Source organism: Pelodiscus sinensis, chromosome 6 (genome assembly GCF_052426305.1).
Source record: "Pelodiscus sinensis isolate ZL-2025 chromosome 6, ASM5242630v1, whole genome shotgun sequence".
In the NCBI taxonomy this organism is placed as follows: domain Eukaryota; kingdom Metazoa; phylum Chordata; order Testudines; family Trionychidae; genus Pelodiscus; species Pelodiscus sinensis.
Window position 1 is genome coordinate 8,136,289 of NC_143057.1, and position 20,433 is coordinate 8,156,721.

Here is a 20,433-nt window from a genome sequence, read left to right on the forward strand (position 1 = left end):
AAGGGGACAAAAGACCTCAGCCCATGCTTTACCTTTTCTTATCTTGTCCATGAGGGCAATTGTCCTTCCCATGCCTAGAAAGAAGGCTATTTTCTAAGAGGTATTGGGGGAAACCTTAGCGGGTGGGTATTCGTGAGACTTTGCTTCCATTTTAAAAGAACTTCATCCAAAGAGAGTTTAGGCACACTTTTTTCTTAAAAAATAGAGGGATAGAAAACAAGCCCTGGTGATGCAGACATGGGATGATACTGCTATTGCCAAAAAAACTGGAAATTGTTCAAGTATGGGGCTCAATTCTTGTTAGCACTAATCCCCATTACAGAGCTCTGGCAGCAGAAAGGGATGTTAAAATGGGTATAAACTATAACACTGACATAAAAGAGTTTTGATGTAAACTAAAATGAAGCCCTTTATGGTCAAGCGACTTACCATCTGTTTAAAAAAAAAAACCACACATTTGCTTATGATAGAAATGTAGCTGTGTTAGTCTGGTGTAGCTGAAGCAAAAGACAGGACTATGTAGCACTTTAAAGACTAACAAGAAGGTTTATTAGATGATGAGCTTTCGTGGTCCAGACCCAATTCCTCAGATCAAATAGTGGAAGAAAATAGTCACAGCCATATATACCAAAGGATACAATTTAAAAAAATGAACACATATGAAAAGGACAAATCAAATTTCAGAACCAAAGGGGCATGCGGGGGGGGGGGGGAGGAAGGTAGATGTCTGTGAGCTAATGATATTAGAGGTGATAATTGGGGAAGCTATCTTTGTAATGGGTAAGATAACTAGATTGTTTGTTGAGACCGAGGCGTAAAGTGTCGAATTTTAGCATGAATGACAGTTCAGAGGATTCCCTTTCAAGTGCAGATTTGAAAGGTCTTTGAAGCAGGATGCAGGTGAGTAAGTCCTTGAGACAATGTCCTTTCTGGTTGAAATGGCAAGAAACTGTTTTTTCTTTGTGATCCTGTCTAATATCTGTTGGGCCATATCTATTTATGGGCCATAAAACAGATATTAGTCCACAGAGTTCACTATTAATTTATTCATCTTTTGCTCATGTTCTAAGACCATTCTCTTTAGACTGAGAAGTATTTTTCTTGAGCACAGTGGATTTTGATTTCTTTTTAAATAACAGATTTGTTTAAATAGATTTTTTTTTAAAAAACTGCATGCACAGTGTGTATGCTTTGTACAAACAGGCAGGTGTCAGTACAGTTGCATGGGAATTAATCCACAAACACTGCACTACAGTTTAAAGCAGTAATTAAACAAAATTCCTGCTGCGGTATTCAGCTGGGAAATTTCATCTCAGAGAGGTGTCTTTTTTTTTTAAGCCCTCTGCTATCCTTATCTGTGCAGTCATCTGGATCATTTTAACTGCTCATTCAGTGAACTTAAAATAATCTCTGACTATACCCTCTTTCAGTTCGATAGTTGATTACACTGATATGGGCTTTCAGACCATAGTATGCTCCAAGAGTTAGGATCATTTCACACCGAAGTAATTTCACAGAAATTACAAGGCTGAATCCCTGGTTAGTGTAAATCAATGTGGCCCCAGTTATAGATCCTACAAACATCCATAGTGCATGTTACATTATTGGGTAATTTGTCTATTTTTGATTGCATAGAATTTTAAGCTATCATTTGTTTTCAAACAACATATGATGAAACTGTGCTTCCTTCCTTTGGATTCATGACTTTTGTCCATTATTGTTGTTTGTTTATGCCCCAAACCCTTAGCTGTTGCAATTTCATTCTTTAGTTTCAGAATCATAACCTCACGATTACTAATCCTTTGTGCGATGCTATGCATCCAAAATGTACTCCCTGTAAAGAAATAGAACAATAGCTGTGCGTCTGCAAAGTCAATATAAATCCTCCATAAAAATTAGATACAAGTGGGGACTTCTGCAGTTTACAGGCCTTCTGCAGAGGGTGAGTTCCACCTTTGCTGAATAAGTAGCCAGGATTATTCACCCGTTGCAATTGTTTACACATTGTGAGTGCACCCACCTATAGTAGGGGACTTTTTTAAAGCACAAACAAGCCTTGTTATAAAAAACATATCATTTGTATTTTTGTTATACACACACACACACACACACGCGCGCCAAACTATTAGCCTAAAGGCCTCCCTGTAGGAAACAATTCCTCTTGCAGGTGACTTATCATTTGCCATTCCTGCACAACAAAAAGAGAAACTCTGCCCACCCAAATGACCGTCTCCCAGAAGATTACTTAGGCCCACAAGCTATACATTGACAATGCCATCATCATAATTAAAAGGCTTCTTTGAGGCCCCCTTAGCTATTGCCTGCGATATTTAAAGTGGAGTCTGTTGTCCATCTTAATGACAATGACTCAGTGTCAAATATAAAGGACTTTATTCCTGCCTGCTAGTCTTGGGTTTGTGTGTATAAAGAGTCTGAAAATGCAACTATCTTCCTTTTGGCTGAATCCTTTCCCAGTCTAGGTGGCATGAGGAAACAATGGGAAGAGCAATCCAAGCATGCTGCTGAGTTCCTCCGTTCGGGGTCAGTTCACTCGGGCATGGTTAAACACCGGAACACTTGTTTTCTTTTTTGCTCCAGGGGAATATCCACAGCTGTTCTTTCCCTCTTTTCTTAGTTGGCAGATGACTCCTAGTGAGGTGCCAGGTGTTGGCAGAAACACTTCTGCATCAAATCCTTGCCCTTGCCTTGACCTCAGAATTGCTTCTCTGTGTGTGTGTTTGTGTGTCTATCAAAATGACTGAAAGAGGAGCATTTTTTGCCTACCATACTATCTGTGGATAATGAAAGACTGTGACCATTCCAGTAGAAAGACCTCTCCAAAAGTCTTGTGTGGGAAAAGTGGCAAGAATCTCTGAACAAAATGGAAGCTACTCCTTGGGTGAAGCACATTGGTCCTCTTCACATGCTGAGCCTGCTCTGGGAACATATATGAAGGGTGTGTGATCTACCTTCCTCCTCATGATGTTTTCAAGTATCTGTAAGGGTGTTACAAGGAAGAGAGAAAAATTGTTCTCCTTGAGCTCTGAGGCTAGAACAAGAAGCAATGGGCTTAAATTGCAGCAAGGGAGGTTTAGGTTGGACATTAAGAAAAACTTCCTATTTATCAGGGTGGTTAAACACTGGAATAATTTGCCTGGGGAGGTTATGGCATCTCCATCACTAGAGATAGTTAAAAGCAGGTTGGATAGACACCTGTCAGGGATGATCTAGATGGTGCTTGGTCCTGCTTTGGGGGCAAGGGACTGGACTTGGTAACTTCTCAAGGTCCCCTCCAGTTTTAATATTCTATGATTTTTCACTGATACTGAAGTAGGTAGCAGGAGCAATACAGAAGGACTTCAGAGTCTCAAGGCATACCCATCACCATATCACCTGCGTGTGTTTGTGTTTGGATTTTTTTTTCACTGTAGGATGCAGTTATGCAGCCACCCAACAGTGCCCCCAAAAAACTCTTCTTTGTGTGACTCACATTGTTCCCCACTCTATTGTCTTTTGCAATGACGGCAAGTCACTGAACTCAACAGCTGTTCACACACATCCAATTACTATGCCAGAATATCACACCACACTCTGACCATTTGCATCATCAGCTATGATGATGTTAATGATCCTTAAATAAAACTCTGGCTTCATTGAATGCAGAGAGGCAGCAAAATACATTTCTATAGTGAATTATGTGACACCAAGAAATGTTAATTGCTAATTTGTATGATTATCCAATTAAAGTTGCCCATAGAAGAAAAGTCAAGTGAGGTCACATTTATTAGACAGAAACTAAAGATTGTAGTGTGAGGTGCAAAAGTGCATGACCGCTGATCGGTGCCATGTAAGTGGATTGAATATCCTTAGACCGAGGGTATTAATCCTGAGCTATGTGAGATAATGCATGTCCCTTTGCTCCTGCAGTTAACAAATGACAGCAGAGTGATGTGTGTATAGTTAAAGAGACATGCATGAAGTGCTTTTTGGTGGCTTCTTGTCAGCTGCTACCATGGTGGTAAATGTAGAACTCCACTAACCTAATACTATCAGGATGATCTGAATTGGACCGATGATCCCTTCTGCCCATAGCTGGTGGAAACCAGGAAGTTGCAGCACGTGGCTGTGAAGTGGAGCTTTGAATCCATCCTCCTTTAAGCAAAATTGATAGGACCTCAGCACATGGTTAAGTGTTTTGCTACATGGGGAAGGACTGCTGAATTGGAGCCTAGCAAAGTCTGGTGTCCAAGTGCATGGTGATTTCACCCATGCATTGTGTAACCTAGTGTATGTTGTATAATTGTTGGGTGTTCCTGTCTCATGGGTGTAAAATATCCAACCCCCGTTGTGTGTGTGTGTGTGTGTGTGTGTGTCTTTTTTTTGTTGTTGTTGTTGTTCAGCAGCCATTTTATGCTATAGGGCCAAATTCTCTGCTCATGTAACTCCGCTGACTGCCTCAGTGTCATTCTTGCAGGACGTAGAATCCTACATCAATAACAGTGCCCCTGCTACAGTTTTCAAAATAATAGAATAATGTGCATCGTATACTGTGTAATGACTTTGGAGAAGTCTTTACTTTTCCTTTTGTGCTATTGTACATCCTCTTTCATGTTCTGAAATACTTTTGTTATAATTTCAAAGATTTATGAAGTTATCCTTAAGTTCTAATGACTGACGGAGAGGGAGGGGCAGAGTAAGGACCAGCAAATACCTTAGCTTGGTCCTTCCATGCATCAAAACTGATTAAAAAAGAAAGCAGGTGTATGCAAAACAACATGTTTTAAAGAGTTCAAACTGTACTACAGAAATGCACTGCAGTCACAGGTGGAAACATGATTAACAATTTTCAGGTGCATAATGGACAAATCTAAACTGAGATGAATTAAATCCCCCAAAACTCTAAGACTAAAATTACACTGCTTCTACCATGTTTCACTGAGTGTCAAATAAATCTTTCCTAGGTTTTATGCGAAGTCTTGAAGGCAATATTTGGAAGACAAGGCGACTCTCTCATGATGCATTCACCACATGGATACCTGCTCCAATCCAGTCAAGGTCAGTAGTGATCAGAATTCACCTTTACAAATCTGAAAAGAGATTGAATCAGGCAGTCAAGTCTGGAAGCTGTGAGTGAATGCCGCTAAGTTGTTTTTCTGCCTGTCAAAATCCTCTTCTGAGCAGAAAAGATATCTAACAAACTTGGGTTCTAGATGTTAAAATCTGCATGTGGAAGGGGAGGGAAAGATGCAAGAAGAAGAAAAGTTGGAAATCCGTGTTTGCAGCCAGCCTTTCAGATTTTTCTCTTCATATAAAAATGACCCGGCTTTGCTTACTTTCTTTGCAAGTCACTGCCAATGCAGATAAACTGACTTCGGAGGAAGAAATGGTATATCTCATGTCTAGACTGTCTGTAGTAGTTATTGTAGAGGGGAGGAAAGGCCCATGTTAATTTTAGAATGGAAATGGAAGGATATGATTTTATTTTCTTTCCAAGACTTTGTCTCCAATTGTTCATTACAGTTTCCAGTAGTACCAGTCTCTTTTTTTCATTTTATGCATTTAGGATGAAATTTATTTCTGTAGAGAGAGACATCACAAGATCAACACACAGCTTTAATGCTACCTACACCCAAAAACCTTTTCTTTTGGTTCACATTTTCCTACGTGAATATATTATTTTGAATTGTAGCAACAAAGTTGAATACTTTTGCATTTTGTCAGGTTGCTAAATGCACATCAAGCATTTTTTTTGTAAAGAAAAGATTTAATCAAAATTGACACATTGCCATAAAATGCTTTTGGCATTATCTGATGGAGAAAACATCCCAATCAGCTCTAGTAATTATTACTTTGCAATCGAAGTTTCTCATCTTTATGCCAAGTTTTTACTGGCAGTCTTTCAGGTACTTTTGAAACTGAGGTGTATGCCAGTCTAGTTATTCTCTACAATAAGAATTTTTTTTTAACTTGGGGCTTAGTGAGTCATTCATTGATGATTGATCAACGCATGATTAGCCAGGGGTAATGAGACTCGCAGTGTTATGACAATCCCTGGTGGAAATAAGATGAGAGAGTTTGCCACCAGTTGTAGGTAGAGCATGTTGTGTGTGAAGCTGTCACTATTTACATTTGATTGAAAAATAACATCAACTGAGAAATCAGTATTCTCGGTAAGGTGATGAATTTGTCCACAGCTATAAGGACAATGGGTAAAATTCTCACAAAGCACTTTGGTTCCATTAAATGTCAGTGATTTAGAAGCATAGGTGTGTGTTGAATATTTTCTTCTATTTTGACTTGGAAAAGACATCTTGAAAAGTCATGTTTACAAAAATTCAAAGTGGTATCCAATTTCTACGGTTAGACACTAGGGACTAAATACAGGTTGATTAAGACCACATTTAAACCAATATGCATCAGAAACGAAGGAAAGAGAGGCCTCCATCCTGCAAAGCACGTGACCATGCGTATTGGCCAAACTGGACAGTCTCTGCGACAACAGATTAATGGACACAAGTCAGATATCAGAAATAGCAACACACAGAAACCTGTAGGGGAACATTTTAACCTCCCTGGGCACTCGTTAATGGATTTAAAAGTAGCCCTTTTTCTTCAAAGGAATTTCAAAAGCCAACTTCAGAGAGAGAGTGCGAAGTTTTCCTTCAAAGTTGACACAATCTCTCATGGCTTGAACAAAGACCTGAAGGGACGGCTCGTTATAAAAACCTGCTTTCTTTACATCCAACACCCAGTTGTTCTGTATTTAGCTTTTGATGTCACTTCCAGCACATTCAGTTAGGCTCATTAGCAGCTATACTACAATTGAAAGGTATTTCCCTCCTTCTTTTTCTGTTATAAATTGTGATGGTCCCCCCTGTTTTCTGCACTCTGTTCATCTGAGAGAGCTCATGATACTATATATATATATATATATATATGTGTGTGTGTGTGTGTGTTCGTTAATCTCATAGGATACGTCTACACTGCATGCTATTTCGGGATACCGGAGGTACCCGAAATAGTTATCCCACGTCTACACAAGCTGTCCGTTATTTTGAAATATTTTTTTAAATAACAGACATGCTATCTTGTTGCACGAGGGATAAGGGATGGCTCAAAATAGCACGTTTTATTGAAATTTGGCACTGTGTAGTTGCGCTAAATTTCAAAATAAGCTATTTAAAAATAGCTTATTGAGTAGCGCAAATTGCGCATCTTATTTCGAGTGTAGGGTGCTGTGTAGACACACCCTATGGTGCTACAGGATTACTCATTGTTTATAAGCATGTTTAACTTTAAAAGCACGTGTTTAATCACACTGAAGTCAGGGCATGTGCTTAAGTGCTTTGCTGGATCTGAACCAGATCTCAAAACACCTGTCAGGATTGAGCATATGTTTGTAAATACACTACAGGTTAAACCTCTCAGACCATGGATGTTGCTTATCAAGAGAAGCCCTGGACCAGAGAGCCCTAGGCAACCAGCAGCCAGAATGGAATCAGGATATCCTGAGTTTGTAATAGTCCTGTATTTTGTTTCTATGTAGCACTTTAAAGACTAACAAGATGGTTTATTAGATGATGAGCTTTCGTGAGCTTTCTTCTTTTAGTGGAAGAAAATAGTCACAACCATATATACCAAAGGATACAATTTAAAAAAATGAACACATATGAAAAGGACAAATCAAATTTCAGAACAGAAGGGAGATGTGGGGGGGGGGGAGGTAAATGTCTATGAGCTAATGGTATTAGAGGTAATAATTGGGGAAGCTATCTTTGTAATGGGTAAGATAGCTAGAGTCTTTGTTGAGCCTCCTGCGTAGAGTGTCGAATTTTAGCATGAATGACAGTTCAGAGGATTCCCTTTCAAGTGCGGATTTAAAAGGCTTCTGAAGCAGGATGCAGGTAATTAAGTCGTTGAGACAGTGTCCTTTCTGGTTGAAATGGCAAGAAACTGTTTTTTCTTTGTGATCCTGTCTAATATCTGTGTTGTGGGCATTGATCCTTTGGCGAAGTGTCTGAGACGTTTGTCCAATGTACAAAGCAGACGGACACTTTCGGCACATGATAGCATAAATTATATTTCTGGATGCGCAGGAATATGTGTTCTTGATCTTATAACTCACTTGGTTAAGTCCAATAATGGTATCAGCAGAGTGAATATGTGGACAAAGCTGGCAACGGGGTTTGTTGCAAGGGAAGGTACCAGGGTTGGTATTCGTGTGGTATGTCCTGTGGTTGTTGGTAAGAATCATCTTGAGGTTAGGTGGTTGTCTATGGGAGACTATGGGTCTGTCTCCCAGAGCCTCTTGGAGTTTAGTATCCTGTTCCAGTATAGGCTGTAGTTTATTGATAATGTGTTGGACAGGTTTAAGTTGGGGGCTGTAGGTGATGACAAGTGGTGTTCTGTTGTTGGTTTTCTTGGGTCTGTCTTGAAGTAGATGGTTTCTAGGTATTCGTTTGGCTCTTTCAATTTGCTTTTTTATTTCTCCGGGTGGGTAGTTGAGGTTTATAAATGCTTGGTAGAGATCCTGAAGTTTCTGGTCTCTGTCAGTGGGATTAGAGCAGATGCGGTTGTATCGAAGGGCTTGGCTATAGATGATGGATCGTATGGTGTGTGCTGGATGGGATCTGGAAGCATGTAGGTAACTGTTTGAGTTAGTGGGTTTTCTGTAGAGGGTGGTGTCTAATTTACCATTGTTGATTTGTACTGTGATGTCCAGGAAATGGATCTCTCATGTAGAATGGTCCAGGCTGAGGTTGAGGTTGATGGTGGGGTGTAGGTTGTTGAAATCTCTGTGGAATGTCTCCAGTGTTTCTTGGCCATGCGTCCAGATCATAAAGATGTCATCGATGTAGCGTAAGTAGAGAAGGGGCAAAAGGGGATGGGAGTTGAGGAAACGTTGTTCTAGGTCAGCCATAAAGATATTAGCATACTGTGGGGCCATGCGTGTACCCATGGCTGTGCTGCTGATCTGGAGGTATAAGTTGTTCTCAAACTTATTGATAAACTAGGCAAATATAACTTAGATAGGACCACGATAAGGTGGGTGCATAATTGGCTGGATAACCGTAGTCAGAGAGTTGTTGTTAACGGTTCTAAATCCTGCTGGAAAGGGATAGCAAGTGGAGTTCCTCAAGGGTCTGTATTGGGACCCGTACTGTTCAATATCTTCATCAATGACTTAGATATTGGGATAGAGAGTACGCTTATTAAGTTTGCAGATGATACCAAACTGGGTGGGGTTGCGACTTCTTTGGAGGATAGGGACATAATTCAAAATGACCTTAGCAAGTTAGAGAAATGGTCAGAGGTAAACAGGATGAGGTTTAATAAAGAGAAATGCAAAGTGCTCCACTTAGGAAGGAACAATCAGTTCCATACATACAAGATGGGAAGCGACTGTCTAGGAAGGAGCATGGCAGAAAGGGATCTAGGGGTCATAGTGGACCACAAGTTGAATATGAGTCAACAGTTTGATGCTGTTGCAAAAAAAGCAAATATGATTCTAGGTTGTATCAACAGGTGTGTTGTAAACAAAACTCGTGAAGTCATTCTGCCGCTCTACTCTGCACTAGTTAGGCCTCAGCTGGAGTACTGTGTCCAGTTCTGGGCGCCACATTTCAAGAAAGATGTGGAGAAATTGGAAAGGGTACAGAGAAGAGCGACAAGAATGATTAAAGGTCTAGAGAACATGACCTATGAAGCCAGGCTTCGTGAACTGGGCTTGTTTAGTTTGGAAAAAAGAAGATTAAGGGAGGACATGATAGCGGTTTTCAAATATCTAAAAGGGTGTCACAAGGAGGAAGGAGAAAATTTGTTCCTCTTGGTTTCTGAGGACAGGACAAGGAGTAATGGGCTTAAAGTGCAGCAGGGGAGGTTTAGATTGGACATTAGGAAAAAATTCCTAACTGTCAGGGTGGTCAATTATTGGAATAAATTGCCAAGGGAGGTGGTGGAATCTCCCTCTCTGGAGATATTTAAGAACAGGTTAGATAGACATCTGTCAGGGATGGTGTAGATGGAGCTTGGTCCTGCCTTGAGGGCGGGGGGCTGGACTCGATGACCTCTTGAGGTCCCTTCCAGTCCTATGATTCTATGAAACTGGAAATAATTGTGGATGAGAACAAAGTTACATAGGTCTGCTATCAGGTTGGCAGTGGTGTCCTCTGGGATAGTGTTTCTAATTGCTTATAATCCGTCCTCATGTGGGATGTTGGTGTATAGAGCTTCTACATCCATGGTGGCAAGGATGGTGTTATTGGGGAGGTTATCGATGTTTTGTAGTTTCCTTAGGAAGTCAGTAGTGTCTCGGAGATAGCTGGGGGTGTTGGTTGCGTAGGGTTTGAGGAGAGAGTCTACATAGCTGGATAGACCAAGTAGTGTGTGTGCCGATACCAGAGATGATGGGACGTCTGGGGTGTCCAGGTTTATGGATCTTGGGAAGCAGATAGAACAATCCTGGTCGGGGGTCAGAAGGTGTTTGTGTGGATTTGTTCCCGAGTAGCTGTAGGGAGTCTTTTAAGGAGACAGTGTAGTTTCTTTTGGTATTCCAAGGTGGGATCAGAGGAGAGAGGTTTGTAAAATGTGGTGTTGGAGAGTTGTCTGGTTGCCTCCTGGTTTGTAATAGTTCTTCTGTTTTGTGTTATGAAGCTCTTATAGACAAGAACCAGTTTGTCGCCACCCTGAGAAGAAAAAATCTGAACTAGCCTAAAATCTGATTGTATTAATTCATTTAAAAATGGAGTCATCTCTAATATTCATTTGGGTCCCATCCAGCTCCTATTACCATTGATGGAAAGGGCCCCATTGGTTGCAGTGGTAGTTGGACTGATCTTTAATTTGGTTTTTGTACCACTAGCTGTTGCTTTCACTCCTGCAGACACCCCAATCCTTTGACTATGGGGAAAAAAAAGGTCATGACTGTTTCTGGTATTTTCTGGACACCATTAGCTAATAGTCTATGTGTCTTCCTGCTGCTTAAGTGTGAGAGGTAATTCGGACATATTGCGTGACTTGGAATTGGGACTTGCCATTGCAGCTACATGTTGGACCGCCCTGGTCCAGCTCCCTTGGGACCTGTCTGGTGCCAGACAAGGGAGTTTGTTGGACCAGGAGGGTGACTGGAATGGGGAGGGGGCACCAGTCTCTCCACTTGGCTCCTGCCCTCAGCTACCTGGCACTCCTGCCCTCAGCCCCCTGGCTATGGCAGCCCTGCTGACTCTGTGGCCCCATGAGCTCCAGAAGTCCCGCTAGCCCTCAGGGCTCCAATGATAAGCCTGTCAGCTGTGGGCTCTGCAGCCCCTCACCCTTCCTAGCCCTGCCAGCTGTGGGTTCTGCTGCCCTCTCCTCATGGGCTCTCGCTCCGCTGGCTTCCACAGATGTTGCTGGACCAGACCACAGAGGTTTAACCTGTCGCAATGATACTTTTTTCAATCTGACTTTCTCACACAGCCACGAGACAGAAGAGACTTGATATTACAAAACAATGCTTATTGATCATCTGAAGGACTGCAATCTATGTTGCTTCAGGCCTTTCAGCTGAATAATAATAACTAATAAAAAGATCCCATCTCTCTCTCTCTCTGCTGTTAATTACTCTGTCCACATCCACAGAAAGAATCTATTGAATAGTTATTGACAGCAGTCGACAGCTTCATTACTGGGATGTGCCAAGCTGGAGAAGCCATATTATCAAGTACATTTTAATAAAATATGAATGCATGAGCTACTCCAGCTTGCGTGTGCTCTTTGATCCTGTGAGATACTCAATGCACACAACTACCACTGTAGAAGTTCACAGGAGCCAGTGTGTGCTACCATGCTTAGAAGCAACCTGGCTGCATTCAGAGTAGCTAAATTAATCACTTTATCATTGTTCCCTTGTTGTCTTTATGTTTACAGCATGACTCTAGCCTAAAAGACTTGTGAGCTGAATTAATATGTTTCGCTAGGCACCCAAACCATCCTCTGGGTACCTGTCTCTTTAGAATGTCATTTTAGCTGGAGTGGTGATAGCTACAGCGACGGTTGACTATATCCTTGCACTCTATTTTCAGTGACCAACTGCACTGAAATTCTTCAAGCCTGGTGACCTGAGAATCATTTTGTGGGCTGTGCCCACGAAAGCTCATGGTACCATCTACGTGTTTTGTTAATCTATAAAGTGCTACCAGACTATTTTTTTGTTTTTTCAGTTTTTATTATTAGCGTTTCTTGCCTGCTTGATTCTGGGTGGGTGGGGAGAAAAGGGGAAGAATTGTGGTAACAGGAAAACATAAGTCCTGAATTTGTATACAACAATGTAGATATGGTAGAATATAAGTTATAGATTCACTGAACTGGTAGAAGAATATAGGGATAATTTACTATGGCTGTTTTATGCTGGTCCAGGGATGCAAAGCAACCATAAACCAAGCTTAACTGGGATTTCCCAGGCCTGTTCCCTTCTGTATAGGCTGACCATTGCAGACAGATGCTAGTGGCAGTGTAAATTGTCTCTCCCAATAGTAGGTGTGAGGGTCTTTCCTCCTCATGTTTCCAACAGTTGTTTGCTGTATCTGGCATTTTACTCCTTCTTACCCTTCTTGTCACAATATGGCTACAAAACCCCCCACAACATCCCCATATAGCATTAAGTGGAGCAGCAAAACAATGGATTTTATCAAATGAGTCTAAACATTATCTCAATCAATTTCTCCATGCTGTTGTGGCATGGTACGGTGAGATGGATAATGGTGAGCCATGGAAAGAAGTGATATTGGTTAGACACTATCGAGCAATGGTCAGCAACTTAGGCTAATGATTGGGCCACACGAATGGCTCTCCTTCAGCTCAGTGGGCCACAAGATAGTCGTAACCAAGAATGTCTCCCGGGATAGGGTGGTTTTGTTAAACGGGCTTGCACACCTACAATTTGTGGGGTAGGACTGAGTGAGCCATAGCAGCGCTTTGATGGGCGGCAGAAGGAGCGCACGGCTCTCACAGTCACTGTTGTGTGCAATCGGCATGCACCTCACTTTGTGTGCCCTTGCTTTGCATGCGTGTCACTTTAATAATAGTGGTAGTAAAAAAAAAAAAAAAAAAAAAAACAGTGGATGGAAACCACTGGCAACCCTGCATGTGGGAAGCAGTAAACAAAATGTCTCATTGGCCACAATTAGGACCCCAATGTGCCACAGTCAGTATGGGGGCTGCAGGCTGCTCAGCAATGCTATCGAGAATATGAAACAAACATTGGTCACCTCTATGAATGGCTCTTTATTGCTCTGCGGAGGGTACGGTGAGCAACTACCAAGCTTCCCAGCTTGATTCTCATTTACACTGAGGCCCCTTTATATCACTCTGGCATGGTAAAGAGGGCTTATTTTAAAAAAAAATCAGGCTTTTGTATTTTAAGAGTACTGGCTGAGAGAATCTCAATTGGTATGAACTTGGCATACCATCATTAACTTTGGTGGGAATACATCAGTATATCCCAGATGAGAAACTGGACCAAATGGTGGCTCATGGGGATTGCGTTTCGAATTGCCATCTGTAATCCTAATTCCATTTTCTGTCTCCCTGTTATCACTCACGGAGCACCACTGATTTCACCAGCAGATTGGTTATTGATTTATCTTAATTGTAATTATTGTGTCACTGTGGCATTTAGCTGGAGGACTTGGAAACCTGACCTTGGCAATTCCATTTCTGCGGTGGGTTAGGTATAAAATTTGGAGTTAGCCAGATGGAAATGCTATTCAATTCTGGCTCTCAAAACTATGCTGATCCCAAGAATTGTGAGATTGCTGCTCAGCCAAGCAGTGCAGAAGGTATTGATTAAATTCATCCAGTGAATACATGCATATTACAATTGTACTGCTGTCCCTGTCTTGAACACATAGTGCTGTTTGATCCGAGTGCCTCTTATCCTCTGTGAAGAGGAGCAGCACAAAGTTCTCTGCAGGACTTCATAGCCTTGTTGTACATATGCAAGGGAACTCTGGTGTCGCAATCCTGCAGAGGTACCTGTACAGCCTGGTGTGCCATAAATGTTTCCCCACGATATGTACATGCCGCCCTCACCATCATGGCTGCAAGGACAATGGGACCTATGTTTATGTAGGACAACCCCCATGTCTCTGGAGGTAGGTCTACATTGACTATACCAATGGGGGAGGAAGGATTACATAATGGCCCTGATCACTGGCCATGAACTGAAGGATGGACTTCACTTCTCTAGCCCCTTTCCATTCATACTGCATTTAAATGCATTTCTTGAGCATTATGTGGATGGATTGAATTTTATTCTTACTGACGTTTTTCTGCTCTGGTTTGCTTGCTGATCACAAATGGATGCTTGATTTCTCCAGATATGAGTGGCTTGCTCATCGTGTCAGATATTTTAGGGTTTTTTATTCCATTTCTGTTTAGGAATTGCCCTTTAAGCATTTACCTGGTTTGAATACACCAGATGTGTTCATTGACTAGTGTAAGGTGTTATCGTTCTCAGAAATAAGAACCTGTGTTGAAGTGTTTTCTCTGGAAAGAACATCAGAATACAGAACACAATTATCCCCAAGGGATATTTAGAGATGAATTACTGTCTCCTAAAACAAATTCGAGAAATCTCACCAAGGTATTCAAAAGCTTCATTTTTAGGCCCCAATTCTTCATTCAGCTGACCTCCTCAAAAGAGATTGAGTACCCACTTCTTTCATGATTTCAGTGGGAACAGAGGGCACTCCATATCTCTCAGGGTATGTCTACACTTGCACCCTAGTTCGCACTAGGGATGCAAATGCAGGCATTCGAAATAGTCAATGAAGCAGGGATTTAAATATCCCGTGTTTCATTAGCATGATCTCGCCGGCACGTTACGCTGAATTTCAGCTCTGAATGTCAGCTGAATGTCGAACCCCTTGGTTCGAACTAACGTCACTCCTCATTTTTTGAGGATGAAAATGCAGGCTACTCATTTTTGGAGGAGTAATATTAGTTCAGTAACTGAGCCTCACGATCTAAAGTTTCTGCAAAGCATCGAAAAGATGTTTAATGTTCCACAATTTCATATTATTAAGTACATTGCTGGATTTGGGCCTCTGGCTGGAGGACTTCTGTCCATCACATTTCCCAAATGCTACAAAACAACTCCCCCTTCCTCCTTCTCTTCTCCCCTGCCCCCCCCCCCCCCGTTCCTATTTATATTCTATGAAGAGCAGCAATTTCATGTAGGGTTTCATGTTGGTTAAGGGTCTCCAAGACCCCTGATCTGTGGCATTCACAATGGTGGTCACTGTGGGCCATTGTGAGACAACTGCTGGAGAACAGGGTTGCCATAACTAGCACATTGTCTATTCATAGGTCAATGCAGTATGAGTGTATTGACCATTGCTCTACACCACTTTGGAAAGCCTTGTTACTAAGTTGTCATAATGAGGCACTTATGGCAGTGGGAGACTCATGTAAGTGTAGACACACACGCAGCTAAGCCTCTTTGCATGGACTTAAGGCCTGATCTATGCTATAAAGTTAAGTGCTTGCTAGAGATTAATGGAAAATTAATTCTTGAAGTCTCTACTTGCCAGCGAACTCATAAAAAAATTTACTACTCTCGTTAAACAAAACTTCATTTTTTGATATTCTATAAATATAACCATTAAGTGGTGTATGGGGGGGGAAGAGATGGTTTATTGCTATATTGCAAACAAAATCTCCTTGTATGTGCGATCCTCTTACTTGTATAAAACATTGCTACAGAAATGTCAGGTGTATCATATAACCTACAGCAGCAGCAACTGTATAATAAAAATGTTTAATTTTCTTTGAAATGCTGTGAGTTCCATATTCAAGAGCTATCCACAAAATTAAAAAATTAGGCAGTGTAAAAGAGGATTCAGTAATTATCCAGGATTAAACCACAATAGGATATGCGTTGGTAAGGTTATTGGTGCATCATGAGGAACAAAGCCAAATGCTTTCATTGCCTGAAAAATGGGCTAGTAACACTACTAAAATAAATTATGGTATGGTAGAATGCTATTAGAATACAGCTTTTTTTCTTTAAATTATAATTTCTAAACAGGGCCTTTCATTCTCCAAGGACGGCTGCTATGCAACACAGGCAACGGAGCTGATAAATGAATTAAAAATCTGAACTGGAAGAGGTTTGAGTTTCCAGTTAAGCTTAGTAATAAAGAACAAAAATAGACCCATTTAGCCCTAGTAGATGGTAACATCCTAAACTCTGGGCAAGTTGTAGTCTAGAACTGAACGTTGCAGCTTGACTCTAAGGCCAGGTCTACTCTAAAGGGGAAAGTCTAATCAAGATACACAGCTTCAGCTATGTTAATTACATAGCTGGAGTTCATGTAACTTGTTTTGAGTTTCCCAAATGCTCCCATTGGCTTTTCTTACTCCTTGCAGAAGCATGAATACCAGCTGCCAATGTGGGCACACTCTGAGTTCCATTTAGCGTGTCTTAACTAGACCCACTAAATTGAACTCCAGCAAATTGATCATGGAAGGTTAACCTAAGGATCTGAGGCCACGTCTACATTGTTCAGGAGCATTTCTTAAGTTTATGTAAGGATAATGTAAACCACTATGAGATAAAACTATAAAAAATGTAGAAGAAATCATCCAAAACACAGGACTTGGTGGTGATGGGGAGGCTTCCCCTACACAGACATCTATTGGGAAAACAACACAACACAGCACAGATTACCTAACAAGTTTTTAGAATAGATTTGAGACATTGTTATTTCAGAAGGTGGAGAAAGCTACTGGGGGGAAGCTATTCTAGATTTGATTTTTCACTGAATAGGGAGGGAGTGGCTGAGAATTTGAAAATGGAAGGCAGCTTGGGTGAAAGTGATCATAAAATGGTACAGCTCATGATTCTAAGGAATGGTAGGAGGGAGAACAGCAAAATAAAGACAGTGGATTTCAAGAAGGCAGACTTTATCAAATTCAGGGAGCCGACAGATCCAATAGGAAGCAAGTGTAAGTGGGAAAACAATTGAGGGCAGTTGGCAGTTTTTCAGAGACATTACGAAGGGCACAAGAACAAACTTTTTCACTGAATAGGAAAGAGGCAGTTTGGCAAGAGAGAACTTTGGCTTAACCAGGAGTTTGTGAATGATATAATTAAAAAAAAAGTTCTAGAAATGTAGAAAGCAGGTCAATTACACAGGACAAATATAAACATAAGAATGTACAGGCAAAATTAGAAAGGCCAAGGCACAAAAAGAGCTCAGACTAGTTAGTGACATACAGGGTAACAAGAAAATATTCCACCAGTACATTACAAGCAAGATGAAGACTGAGGACAGGGTCACTCAATGAAGAGAGAGAAACAATAACTGGAAATGGCAGAGGTGCTAAATCACTTCTGTTTTGCTTTTCATCAAGAAGGTTAATACTGATTGGCTACCTAACAAAATGAATACCAGTGAAAATAGGGTAGGTGCCGAAGGTAAAGAACAAGTTAAGAATTACTCTCACAAATTAGAGATCTTCGAGTCACCAGGGGCTGCTTAAATACAACCCAGAATACTTAGCTAAGGAGATAATCGCTAATAGCTCAGATATCTTTGAAAAGTCATGGAAAACAGGAGAGCGTCCAGAAGATTAGAAAAGGGAGAAAATAGTGCTTATCTATTAAAAAAGGGAAATAAGGACAACCCAGAGAATTGCAGACCAATCAGCTTAATTTCTGTAACAGGAAAGGTAATGGAGCAAATAATGAAGGTATCCCTGGCAAACGTCTAGACAATAAGGTGATAAGTAGTAGTCAGCATGGATTTGTCAAGAACAGTTTATAATTCATCAGAAAGTTGCTTTGAATACAGAGCCATCCCTTCCCCAGGATGACTCGGGACAGCCACCCTAGACCCTGTGGTTTGGGGGCCCCATGGCAGCCATATAACCATCCTATGGATAAAAGGGATCCAAGGGATTACAGGAGCCTCGTATGGGGTGGCACTAGGGATCCCCTCTCCTGCTCTCCCAGGCTCACTGCGGCATCAGGATTGGGAGTAGCCAGTCAGCTTGCTCTGCTCCACCTCTGCCGGCTGGCTGCTCCCCACTTCACCACAGCAGCAGGAAGCAGAGCGCCGTGGCCTCAAGGCACTCTGCTTCCCGCCACCGAGGAGAAGCGGGGCGCAGTGGCCCATGAAAGAGTGGCAGGACGGGGGCGGGGGGCTGTGGCAGAGTGAGGCTGCCCAGCTGCTTCGTTGTGTGTGTGTGTGTGTGTGTGTGTGTGTGTGTGTGTGTGTGTGTGTGTGTGTGTGTGTGTGTGTAAAAGTAAGGATAGCTCTGCTGGTCCCTGCGCCAGGCTCCATAATCTCCCTGCTTGGGGGAGAGGTCTTGGGGAAGGGGTTGGAGCAGATGCAGGATAGAGCAGATACAGGGGGGACACCTGGCCACTAGGGGAGGGGGGATTTTCCACAGGCTCTGTGTCCTTCTCTCTTTATCTCACATACACAGGGAGCATTCCTCAGAGAGAGGGGGAGGGTATCAAATACGAGAAGGTGATCTACATGTTGTAGGCCTTCCTTATGGCAGCAAGATTGTTTGAAAGATAAAGAACCACCATGAACTGGGGCAGTGGACCTAAATAGCCGGCTTTCCAGTTTGGGGTGAAAAATTCTTTTGTCTTGCTGAAGTTTTAGGGACCAAAGGAGTCTGACTCCTTCACCAATTATAATCACTTAAAATGTGTCTTTCTTTAGTTAGAGGACAGGGTTTAGTTCTTTTATGTAAAGGGGTTGGTTTGGATTGAAGTGTTTGGGGAATCTCTACTCCGCTGAGCAAAGGCTGGGGCATAGACTTAAGTTTTTTTTCAATGATATGAAGAAAACAAATATCTGAATGTTCTTGCCAAGAACTAATTCAGATTTTTAGCAATTCTCACTTTAGTCCTGCATGTCTCAAAGTGCCACAATGTAGCTTTATTTTCTATCAGCCCCTTTTCCCATTCTCTATAGGCTCTCTGCTTACTCCTAATAATGCTTTTGAGATAATTATTAATCCATCCCGCCTGAAGCTTTTTCTTACAATTCCCCTTCCCCCCACTTGCAATGCAAATTGCAGATAGCTTTGGTACGGCTGATTTGATGAAATTGCACATACTTCCCACGTTGAAGTAGCTGAGGTCTTCATTCCAGTTGATTTATTGAACTTTTCCATTCATTTCCTAAAGCCTACCCTTTTGAAATTAAAAAAAAAAATCATAATTCACAACTTATTTTTTATTGTCTTTCCATTTTCATTTGTACTGAATCGGTTTGTGATGACTTGATCCAAGGTTATTTTCTATGGCCAGTGGTTCTCTGATGTAATTTTATACCTGGGCATGGTAAGGAGTGAAGACATCAGCTCTTGTTAGTGCAGTGACAATTCGATGAAGACTGTCACATGGGCCCTGCCTATATCAGTAGCATTTATTCTCTAATCTCTATCCTGGGAGAGGAGAAGGGAGCACACTCTTAAAAAGGGGGGGAAAGGAGGTTTGACACCTTCACAAATGTCCATAACGTGCTAGATGGAGTCAGAATCAGAAGATAAGAAGCATCCCAGATCAGGACAAATGAGTTCCTTGTGAGCAGGAACCATTCCTCCGTTGAGGAGTCATTGGTTAAGGGTGTGACTAAGACTATGTTTGTAAGTTGTTGTCAAGGCTGTTCCACTCTCTGGTACGATTAATGCAGAATTGGAGGCCTACAAAAGCACCCCAAAACCTGATCTCTACAGGCTTTGGTACAAAAACTTCCCCCCAAAATCCTAATACCAGATTTTGGAGAATAAAAACCAAGGAAGAGATCACTTGTGAAACTTCCTCCCTAAAACCTATGGGATACCTCAAGCTCTTTTCCCCAAAGAGCCTGAAAAAGAAAAGAGAAAATTCAAGGTGCAGTCTGTGGTAGCTGCTCCCTAGTCAGAGGCATTCAGATACCCACACAGATTTTCCAGGACACAGAAATGAACCAATACCAGGTTAATTAGAAAAAGAAAACAAACTTTTATTATCAAAACAAAACCATAGTTGCAAGCATAATAACGTGGCTAGATGAAAAGAGCCACCAATTAATCTAGATACTCTGGGGAATCCCCTGTGCTCAGGACTTCATTACAAAAGATAGGAAAACACTTTTAACAGCACAGACCTCATTTCCACATTCCCAGACCAGGAAAACAATAAAGCCTGACAGATTAACTAACTTTACTCTTCTTACACATTGTGAAAAGACTTGTCTTGGAGAGAGAGATGGCCTTTCATCTCCCTGTTACCTGGAAGAAAAACGCTCTGACTCAGACAAAGGAGGGAAAAATTAAAAATTCCTTTGTCCCAGTTTGAAATCCCTACCTGCACTACTGTTGGCTGTCCAGATACCTGGCTAGGTACAAGGGACATAGTTAACCCCTTAGTCCCTAGGTGCTGGCCAGCCC

The 20,433-nt window shown here is 41.6% G+C and overlaps 1 long non-coding RNA gene across 2 annotated transcripts in view; it reads left to right on the plus strand.

The window, feature by feature from the left end:
* Positions 1-20,433, plus strand: part of LOC142829795 (uncharacterized) — a 133,519-nt gene that overhangs the window by 25,346 nt on the left and 87,740 nt on the right. For both annotated transcript variants that reach the window (XR_016349837.1, XR_016349838.1), the window contains exon 2: positions 4,962-5,055. This is a non-coding gene — a long non-coding RNA (uncharacterized LOC142829795). The remainder of the gene's footprint in view (positions 1-4,961; positions 5,056-20,433) is intronic.